The sequence below is a fragment of the Felis catus genome, chromosome C2 (genome assembly GCF_018350175.1).
Source record: "Felis catus isolate Fca126 chromosome C2, F.catus_Fca126_mat1.0, whole genome shotgun sequence".
NCBI classification, from domain to species: domain Eukaryota; kingdom Metazoa; phylum Chordata; class Mammalia; order Carnivora; family Felidae; genus Felis; species Felis catus.
In genome coordinates, this window is record NC_058376.1 from 104,342,014 (window position 1) to 104,353,470 (window position 11,457).

Consider the following 11,457-nt stretch of genomic DNA (forward strand, 5'->3'; position numbering starts at 1 on the left):
ACAAACAATCCCCTTGAAAATGCCAAACTTATAGATACAGAGAATAGGTGGGTTGTTGCCAGAAGTAGAAGGTTGGCGGGGGGATGGGGGGGTGCAAAATGGGTGAAGAGAGTCAAAAGGTACAAACTTCCAGTTTATAAAACAAGTAAGTCCTGGGGATGTAACATACAGCATGGTGACTATAGCTAATAATACTCTATTGTGTATTTAAAAGTTGCTAAGAGAGTAGATCTTAAAAATTCACATCGTGGGGCGCCTGGGTGGCTCAGTCGGTTGAGCGTCCGACTTCAGCTCAGGTCACGATCTCGCGGTCCGTGAGTTCGAGCCCCGTGTCGGCTCTGTGCTGACAGCTCAGAGCCTGGAGCCTGCTTTGGATTCTGTGTCTCCCTCTCTCTCTGACCCTCCTCTGTTCATGCTCTGTCTCTCTCTGTCTCAAAAATAAATAAACATTAAAAAATAAAATAAAATAAAAAAATAAAAAAAATTCACATCGTAAGAAAAAAATCGTAACTGCGTGGTGATGGATGTTAACTTATTGCAGTGATCATTTTGCAATATGTACAAATATTAAATCATTATATTGTACACCTGAAACTAATATATGTTCTGTATCAATTATATCTCAATTTTTTGAAAGCTGATGGCCCCCAAAAGGTGGAATTTGAAATAAAATTCTTCTTTTATTTTTTAAGTTTATTTATTTTGAGAGAGAAAAAACATGAGAGGGGAAGGGTCAAAGACAGAGGGAGAGAGAGAATCCCAAGCAGGCTCTTGATCTCACGAACCTTGAGATCATGACCTGAGCAGAAAACAGTAGTCAGACACTTAACTGATTGGGCCACCTGGGCACCGCTGAAATAAAATGATTCTTAATGATAAAAAGTAAATGAAAGGGAGACTAATTAGGATTAATTAGAGATACAGCTGGAAAGGGCTGTGTGAAAATAAATTCTATGTCTGAGTGTTTAAAATTGCATAGGTAATATCTTTTTAGGTAGTAGTATCAACTTTGGGCTCAAACTCAGCATTAAGGCCATCATGAAAACGATGCCCACATGGTTGGTAGATTTTTTTTCCTCTGAAAATGAGGTTTTGCAGCTAACGTGAACTTCTCTGGACTGTTAGGAAACCCTCCTCACTCTTGTCCTCAATGCGCTGCCGCTGTAATCACGGTACCAGCTGCTGCTGTGCTTTCCTTGAAGGCCTAGAGACGAACCACAGGTGCCTCCCGACGTTGGGAAATCACAGGTTGTCTTTATTATACCACTGATGAGGGCAATGCAATGGGAGACAACAGGGGGCTGTTTAAATTCTGTAGCTATTAAGATCCCAAATCAGAAAGCGTTTGAGCTCGCCTGTAGGGCACTTCTCTGTGACTGCGGCCTTCTCTTTTGGTGCTTGAGACCGAGCATGTCTGAGCAGGGAACCTTAACTTGAGCACCAAAGATTCACATAAAGTTCATGTTTCGTCGCTTCCTCTTCAGATAACCTGTTAATAATGGCACAAATTTACCATCTTTGATCCTTTTCCTGTATTCTGTCAAAAGGAGATTGATGTAAGTATATAGGCAGAGACCCAAAGAAGCTCAACTTTCTCCCTCCCTCCCTTTTTTTTGGTAGGTGAGCACTTTATCACCTCAGATTTTTCAGCTTATGGATTTTAAGTATGTACTTCTGCATCTGAATGTTTCCTTCTATCCAACCTTTGCAGGCCAACATAGTGTAGAGTGCACGGGGCACAGCTCACAAGCCCGGGTATGGCAAGTTGACTGTCACTGCTGAGGCTGCCATTGTTTGGCTCCTAAAGCTCTCTGCCACTTCCCGGCCGTGCTGAGTTACAGAAATCTTTGGCAGGGTTGGGAACCCGTGGGCCTCTAAGCCAGTCTCCCTGCAGAAATGGATGTAGCCCTTTTAGTTAGGTGCAATAGCTTCTTTATTAGGACCTGAGTAATCTGTAGTTTAAAGTGGCTGTCAGACTTCTTTCTGCTTCTCCCAAACATTCAGCCTCTTCCCTTATACGTTATTTTCCTCAATGGGCTGAGACTCTTTGGAAAACAGAAGCCAGTTAAGTCTAATAAGAGCTCCTTCTCTCTTGCTGTAGAATTCTTTTCAGGTAAGGAGGTAGAGGGAAAGACACAGGTGGAAAATTGAGTAGCTCAAAGCACTATTTAGTCACAGTAACTAATTCTAGAGATAATGACACTAAAAATTAAAAAAAAAATTTGATCAAGACTGTTATCCGTAGAGTTTAGGTTCACAGCAGAATTGAGGGGAAGGTACAGAGATTTCTTGTATATTTCCTGCACCACACCTACCATACATAGCCTCCACCATTACCAACATCCTCCACCACAGTGTTAGTGATGAGAGATAGAAGCAGAAAAACGTTCACCTTTAGCCCGGTTGGCTGACCTGTAGCCACAGGTCCTGTCCCTGTGCTACGTCAATAAACTTACTAAGGTGCACCATACAATGTCTTAACAATTCTTTCTTGGCAGTTGTGCTCCACAATCCCACGGTATTTTTGGTGGCCCGTATGGGGACAACGGGGTGACTCCAAGAGCATCAGTGCAACTTGGTAAGTCTTCTTTACCCCCAGTCTTTGTTTCCTTACTGTTTTTTTTTTTTTTTTTTTTTTTTTTTTCTTTATCAGAGATGTCCTGAATAGTTTGACCCTTTGGAACATGTCTTGTTTGAGTGCTCAAGAGAGAACCTCTTGCCTGTGGCCACACTGTGGGGAGGAATGGACTCTTGCTTCCTGACTATTACCTCAGCCCTTAACAGCGCTAAGCTCAGAAAGCAGATTCTCCTTGGTTTTTTTTTTCTGTTCTTTTAATGCATGTATTCTTGTCAGGCACAGGACAGCCACATGTGTCATTAGGATGTCCACCTATCTCAAGACTTCTGTGTAAGGTTTCCTCCTAAATAACTCGATGAGCATAAAATCCGAGATAGGTCTGACTGCATGCTTCCCAAAAAGGATTGGCCAGAACTATTACCCAGTTGGGACACTCACCCAATAGGGGACTGCTCCCTTGGGACTGGATCATGGATAAAGCTCATGGATCATGGATAAAGCCTGGATTAGATAGAAGTTCCATACTTTTGTTTTTTTCCATGTCTCTCATTTGTCCTTACCCATGGGTTGTTTGGCGTTCTTGATCCTGCTCTCTAGATTGAAAGTACTTCTAGCTTAGATACAGGATAACTTAATATGATGTAAAATAGCTGCCCCTTCTTGGCAAAGTCCAGGACCTTTACCCCATCCATTAGTACTAGATCTAGAGGCTTACAAAGGATATTATTATTGGTCATCAAATATATCAACTCCCCCAAAATGGAAAGAGGCAGCCCCAGTCTCTACATAGTTTCAGTCCATTCACTGGCACCCATGGTAGTCTAGAATGCAAAGGGGAAGTGAAGGGAGGTCGACATCCCTTCTCATGTAGTACAAAGTTATCAGAGTAGTTGAGAAAGAGGGATGCCTCCCACCACTTGGAACCCCAGGACCTTTGGCAATATTCCTAATGGGATCCAGTCAGAAGCTGAGGGGGATTTTGGTAATGGACTCCTACTTAGTTGACGTACTCTCCTAGTTTTGTAGGAATTGACTATGGGATCAACTTCCTCAATTTCAATTCCCCTTTGGGCCGTCTCCTAACACATTGGAGTCAAGTTGGACAACAGGATTTAAAGAAGAAGTTCCCATCTTCTTTTGTAATAATGCCTGGCCTCAATATTCTCTGGAGGATGATGAAAAATGGCCCATTAATGGGTCCTTAAATTTCAATACTATTTACCAATGGGACCTTTTTTTGTAGGTGTCAGGGAAAACGGTCTGAAATCCCATATGGTCAGGTCTTTATGGCCCTGTACCAAAACCTTGATCTGTCCATAGTCCTCTAGGGGGCCTAAGGATACTCCCTTATCCTTAGGGATATGGATATGACCCTCCCGCCCTGAAGCCACCATCAGCTCAGCTGCCTCAGGCCCTTCTACTTCTGTTAATCTGCCACCTTCTCTGTGTTCTGTCCTGTTCTCTCTGTGTCCCACCCCCTGCCCAGGTTGCTGCTAAGATCCTGTACCTGCCTCCCTCTGTTTTTGCCGAATCACTCATCTCCTCTTTGTTTGCTTCTTTTGTGTGTCAAATCTGGAATATATCTTGAGAGGACTGGATGAATGTTGCCTGACTCTTGATATACGTGGGGTTTCCTGCCTCCTCTATTTCCCAGGCTAATGGCTATAATAATTGGAGTCGAATGTCTGGTTAGTCTACCTCGGGACAGGGACTTTAAGGAATATTCCCAAGCAGATGCTGAATCTCTGTTCGTTTCCTGGAGGTTCCCTGTCTTCTCCAGCCTGGCATGGACTGCTTATTTTCACTTTTTGTGTGTGGAAAGAAAACGTGTGTCTGTTCATCTGTCCAAGCTGACAAGCTTTAGGACCATGGGTCCTCTTTCTTGACCCCCCCCCCCCCCCAGGGCTTTTATCCACCTCCCCACCTCCAGCCTTCCTGGCCTAACCTCACTTCTTCTGCAGCCCCTCCCCCTCCCCCCATTTCTACACCATCAGGCACGGGGCTTGCATAACCTGCTCCTATACCATCCCCAGGCCTCCCGTGCCAATGGCTCCTGCTCCCCTACCCTCGCTATCAAGGAACAGAGAGCACCCCTCCCTGCACTTAAACTGCCCACTTCATTTCCCTACTGGTGCCCCAGGTGAAAATTCATAGTGAGGAACAAATTGATTAACTTTTAGCTGGCCCCAGGTGCAACATAGTAACCTAATTTAAATTTGTTAGTTTAATTAAGATAGACATGTCTTTAGAGTTACCAGCATTAAATGTAAAACTTTTATCCTACCAAGGCTTACTAAAGTGCAAATAAGCTCATGTTATGTCTGTTGCAATCTGTCAGGAAAAGATGGCTTACTACGATAGCTAAATTTGTGTGTCTCGAAGTTCTCATGGGTAATCGTTAAAATAGCTGTCAGGGGCGCCTGGGTGGTTCAGTCGGTTAAGCGTCCGACTTCAGCTCAGGTCATGATCTCGCGGTCCGTGAGTTCGAGCCCCGCGTCGGGCTCTGTGCTGACAGCTCAGAGCCTGGAGACTGTTTCAGATTCTGTGTCTCCCTCTCTCTGACCCTCCCCCGTTCATGCTCTGTCTCTCTCTGTCTCAAAAATAAATAAATGTTAAAAAAAATAAAATAAAATAGCTGTCAAAATATTTGGGAACTTGGAACTTTAAAGTTTGTTTAAGTTAGATGACAAATTGGGTTAAACTCATTGGATATCTAAGTCTTTTCCAAATAAGACAGAATACTAAAGTATTGGTTACTGATTGTAGGTTTGTCTGCTTTTAGCTTCTTATTGCAGAGAAACTGAGGATACTTGGGTCTGTTGGTAAACGTACTTTATGCTTTATTGAGAGATCATAGTATGGAAGAACATGTTTTAAGAAATTATGAAATATATTTACAAATTTCATATCTAAAGAATTCTGGTATAGCAGTTTGCAATTGGTTACTACTTAATTTTCACTGGACACTAAAATTTCTAAGAGTTAAAATTCTGCTAAATGTCATGAAGACTGATGGAAGTAAGAGAAGCATCTCTGTGCAAGAAAAGATGTGTTTTTAATAAGAAAGACAAAAGGAGTGGAAATACATAGGACATAGGAAATACTTAGGACGAAATCTGAATGAAAAAGGAAGTCGTAGAAAGTTTGTAAGAGAAATCTTTGGAAAAGAATTTTATATGTGGTCAGTACTAAGGTTGAAATGAATGGATTTTAAAAGTATACTGGTGTAGGATTGAAATTCTGCTTTCCTCTCTCTGTTAAAATGACCGTTTTCAGAGCTCCTGGGTGGCTCAGTTGGTTAAGCATCCAGCTTCAGTTCAGGTCATGACCTTGCAGTTTGTGAGTTCGAGCCCCATATCGGGCTCTGTGCTGACAGCTCAGAGCCTGGAGCCTGCTTTGGATTCTGTGTCTCCTCTCTCTCTGCTCCTCCCCTGCTCACACTCTGTCTCTCTCCCAAAAGTAAACATTAAACACATTTTTTTTAAATAAAAAAAATAAAATGAGAGTTTTCTTAGATTGTTGGACTGCTCTTGATAAGGATATGTAAACAAAGTTTTTTCTTCTCTTTACTTCATCTGCCCAGAAAACCAAACTTCTATGTTTTGCCTTTTTAGGTCTTTGATTACTTAAGAAAGTTAAAACTTCTCAATGTTAAAGGAGTTAAGTTTTACTAACAATTGTATAATCTTTTGTAGAATCCCTTATTGCCACCTTGGTTAAATGTAAATATTGGATTTTTAATGATCTATAATCCAATTGAGGCATTCGCTTTAAAACTTTCTGAGGTTTTTAACAAAATCCCCTCAGATTTGAATTGTAAATGAAGTCTTTTTTACTAAATAGGCTTGTTTATTTGGTATGTTAAGTTACTTGGAAAGCACTGTCAAACCAATAATAATTAGTCTTCGGTTGTTGCTCCAACTATTCTAGAAAATATATGAAATTCCTGAAGTTTTAATATCGGCTGGTATAAGGTCATTACTTGAATTATTGAAACGTGCATTACAGAAATAACCGGATTTCCTTTTCAAATGAGCTCTCATATCAGATCTTTAACCGTGTCCATTTCTGAGTTGTTTGTGTGTTTGTTTTTTGGTCATTTATGGTTATTGTTCTGATGCACTTGCAAAATCTGTTTTGTCTTCAAGGAGATTCATAAAAAGGACTTTTGACAAATACAGGTTTTTGATACCTGTAAAATCATAAAACTGAACTGGGTAAGAATTTCCAGAAGTAACGGGAAAGTTGCATTCAAACTGAGCAAAAATTAATAACATAGGACTGAATGAACTGAGAAAGATGATAAAATATTCCATTATGGACAAATGGAAGCATTTAATTTTTTTTCCCTACCTGAACCTTCTAGAATTCAGAAACTGAGTATTCTTTCTTCCACGGCAATTATAATTATTTTTGTACATTGAATAAGCATCTATTCTTCTTGTAATAGTACACCACTGGAAACATTGGTTAGATTACCAAGGCTTTGACTGGAATGTCATATTTGAGAAAGACATGCAGAGACTGAGGTATGACCAGACAGCTCTAAGGAATTAATGCTGAATTTATGGAGCCAATAAAGCTCCTTGAGAATGTTAGCCTGATGCCTTGCTTACAGAGTTCCCAGCAACCTTAACAGGTGAGTAGAGAATGTTACTTCCTGCCTGGTGCAAGAAACCTCAGGATATTTTGAGGACCTTGAGAAGAGGGATACACCCAAATCTATAGGTATTGCAGGAAAGTCTGATGGCAAATATTTAGCTTGGCTCTGGCCTCAAGAGGCTATTAAAAGTTTAATCTAAAGATTCCTTATAGGGGCACCTGGGTGGTTTAGTCAGTTAAAAGTTTGACTCTTGCTTTTGAGTCAGGTCATGATCTCACAGTTCATGGGATTGAGCCCCCCCCATCAGGCTCCCTGCTGACAGTGTGGAGCCTGCTTGGGATTCTCTCTCTCCCCCAATCTCTTTGCCGCTACCCCACCCATGAGCTCTCTCTCTCAAAATAAATTAATAATAATAACAAAAAAGGATTCCTTATATAAAGTCCTAGCAAAGCAGATTTTAAAGAATCTGTGTGATCAATCGCCATTGTTGCTCAGCTTGTGTAAATAATCAGGCCAACCTTGTTATAACTGGACTTGTTTTACAAATGAATTAGTCTTGATTTTGCCCTCTCTAGAAATAAGGGTGAATTTAGAAATATTATCTTTCAATAATGCATCCTTATGGATGTTAGATTCTAGGTTTGATTAATTCTCTTTAAATGTTTGTTGTTTGCCTAAGCTGGACTACTTGAGAATTTCAGACCGATGGCCATAATAACTCATATATAATCTTTCTGCTTATTACTCTTTGGAGATAATAAAAGGGACATCATGGGCATATGACTATTTAAACAGATGGACAATGGGATGGACTCCCCAACAAATGAGTAACTCAGCTATCACCTTGATCAATTCTATGTGGCTGGAATAACAAAATTGCTCCTTAAAAGTCAGAGCATACCCCACTCCATGGAGTTAACTACGAACTTGCGGAGATAATGGATGGCCCCCACCTTCCTTATAATTGGATTGGAGAATGCACTTGGGGATGCCCTTATCTCCTGGGACAAGTCATCTCCCACTTGCCAGCAATTCCTTGTAATTAGGATATTAAGGCTAGACACCAGGCAAAGAAGGCTTCTTAATGGTTTTATCCCTTAGTCTTATTTGTCCCAGGAGCCACCTCTATTGATGTAAAAGTACAAGCAGAGCCTCTTGCAAAGCATACAGTGGTCATCTTTAACCACACCCAAGAAGTCACCCCCATACCAGCACATATAGGCATGTTTCTATTACTAAAAAGAATGTTTCTTGTTGGCCTATGATAAATGTTACATGGGACTCTCTGAGCCATTGGAGGCCTTTCTCTTATCCTCAAACTCTCAAAATTTTAACTGAATATTCCAACCCACAAATAGGCTCATGGAAACAAATTTCTTGACTACATAGTCCTTCTTATTGATACACCCTGGAAGGATTATATCAAATATGGGATAGATATATGTAGTTTACTCCTATGATAGGACAACTAAGCCAAAAGGCCCTTTTATGATGGGAACAGAAAAACCATACCCCTGATTCATGGTCCAATAGTACTTGCCAAATGGAACGTCTCCCCCCAAGAAGTCTGTAACCATACCATTATTTTATAGGCAATGTTTTGGTTTGCTACTGATTAGACAAGGCAACCAGGCATCAGATAGCTTGCACCTAATGAAACACAATGGATATCAGTGGTTATGTGACCCAAATTTGTGGCCCTGGCTTCCACCAGGCTGGACTGGAAGATGTACTATAGGTTATGCCCGGATGCACGGCCATAGCACTAGGACTGTCATAAGTCCAGCTAATCTTCCATATTTAAAGCAACGATGGAAAAGATCCATGTTCCATTGGCATGAGCATCTGACATCTATTTTTCTTCCATCAGTAGGTTTAGAAGATGGCACACAGAGGCCCTTGATAAATACACAATTAAGGCCTCAAATGATTCTCAAAATAGCATTACATTATTAAACACTAAACTCAAATATGTAAAGCAATTCTACAAAATAGAATGGTATTAAATGTCTTAAGAGCAGCACAAGGAGGAATGAATGGCATTATTAAAGTGGAATGTTGTGTCTATGTTCCAGATTTTAACAAAAATATAACAGGATTACTTACTGATATCAATAGTCAAACTATTCCTTCTGAAGACTCTACATTGCCACTTAATGACTGGTTATATTCCTGGTCAGGAAGTGGACTGTGGTCTATGCCAAATGGTCTTCTCATTGCTCTTATTTTCATTATAATATTAATACTAATGCATTGTCTCATTTGCTTTGTTCTGTCCTATTGTCAAGATACAAGCAAGCAATTCCTGACTCCTTCACCCAGCTGACAGCTTACTACTGCCTGGATGTTCACTGTGGACTCTACAGCAGTGGCCTTCTGTAATCTACTTGTAGAAACAGATAGTGACCAATTTCAGTCTATAGGGACATCTCTACAACCATCTTTTTCTGTCAGCTTGAAGAAGTTCAGAAGATGAGCCCTTCACCCTTCAACAACCTTAAAGATTTAAGGACCAAAATTGTTAAGGGGAGAAATGAGGGATAGAAGCAGAAAAATGTTCACCTTTAGGCCAGTAGGCTCACCTACAGCCTGCATAGTTTTGATAAGGATCAAATACATGCTGGTTGCTACATTCTTAAAGGGTTTCATGACTGCCTGTACATCTCACCATTAGTTAATATTGAGCTGAATGATAAGTACCAGAGAAATCTTGGGAAAGTAGTTTTAGGAGTAGAAATTTAAAGAAAACATTAAAAAAAAATTTTTTTTTAATCTTTATTTTTGAGACACACACACACACACACACACACACACACAGACTGTGCGAGTGGGGGAGGGGCAGAGAGAGAGACACACACACAGAATCTGAAGCAGGCTCCAGGCTCTGAGCCAGTCAGCACAGAGCCCAACGTGAGGCTCGAACTCAGGACCGCGAGATCGTGACCTGAGCTGAAGTCGGACGCTTAACCGACTGAACCATCCAGGCGCCCCTCAAAGAAAACATTTATGATTTAACACTCTATGTACATCCCCTCCCCCTTGAGCACTAAGCATATAACCACCAACTTCATAGAGCAAAAGTGCAGATTTTTCTGCCCATGGGTCCTGACCCCCAGCTACTTAAATAAACTTCCTAAATTGTACCACACGTTTCAAGAATTCTTTCTTGGACTTTGCATTCCAAGTTCCCACAATAGTACATTTGTTACAAATGATGAATCTACATTGACTCATCATAATCACCCCAAATCCATAGTTAATATTACTGGTTCAGTTCTTTTAAAGAGAATAATTTTTATAGAAGTATAGTGCATTTATTGCTAAGGAAAGATATCCATATTATTTTGACAGAAAACTAAAAATCTATCAATGACACCAGTGTTTAGATGGAAAATGTATATGCATAATAAAGCTGAAATGAATATATACCATCATGTAACGGTGGGAATCTTGGGATACTGGCAGAATCCATACGTCATAAGCAAAACTTTCAGTAACTGGATTGGTGAAGACATCTGAAATTTGGGACTCACGCTATTATCTTGTTTTATGTTATGTTTAATATTTTTCTATAATTTAATGTATGAGAGCCTAATACCTGAATGTATTGGCAATATACAGTATACCAAGGCTGTTTTATTTGGCAGAGCGATAAATGACTTCTCAGTACAGTTAAAGAGATGGAAGCTGTGATGAGTCTTGAGCTACAGCTGGATAAAGTTTCTCAAGAAAAACGGGAAGAGGACTACTGAACTGTATGTTTTTTGAGTCTAGGGGCTTAAGAAGATGAAATAGGGTGAAGAGATTGAATCAGAAATCAGGAATTCTGAGCAACAGTCATCTTTAGTCGATTAATTTCATGAAGTTGGAAAAGGAGGTGGGGGAGGCTAGGGAGACGGTCTTTGATGAGTCCTGTAGTCCCACTAGCTGTCACAGAGTAAGTTCTCTTTAAGAAAACTGTAGGTAATCAGAAGACCCCTCCCCTAGGCTCAGCCAAGTACTCAGTTAGGGTCCAGGTCCGCCTGGAGGGCGGGGGGACGGAACTTGCGCACCGGTGTGCGTGTGCCCTCAGGGTCGGTGACGTCCCGCTACCGGGCACTTGTGAGGTAACAAAGGGAGACGCTGCGCGTCAAAGTCCAGAATCTGGACGTGCCGGATTGGCTCCGACACAGTCCTATGAAACGTTCTTGTAGAAACTGTCAGCCACCGCCAGGCCCCACCTCTCCCGGAGCCGCGGACATCTCACCGCCCCAAGAGGGAGCCCAGCCCACGACTT

At 41.0% G+C, this 11,457-nt stretch overlaps 1 long non-coding RNA gene across 1 annotated transcript; it reads left to right on the plus strand.

The window, feature by feature from the left end:
* The first annotated feature begins 903 nt into the window (after positions 1-903).
* Positions 904-9,950, plus strand: LOC123380073. Its single transcript, XR_006585308.1, has 3 exons — positions 904-1,556; positions 2,499-2,578; positions 9,470-9,950. It is a non-coding gene; the product is annotated as an uncharacterized LOC123380073 (long non-coding RNA).
* The last annotated feature ends 1,507 nt before the right edge of the window (positions 9,951-11,457 follow it).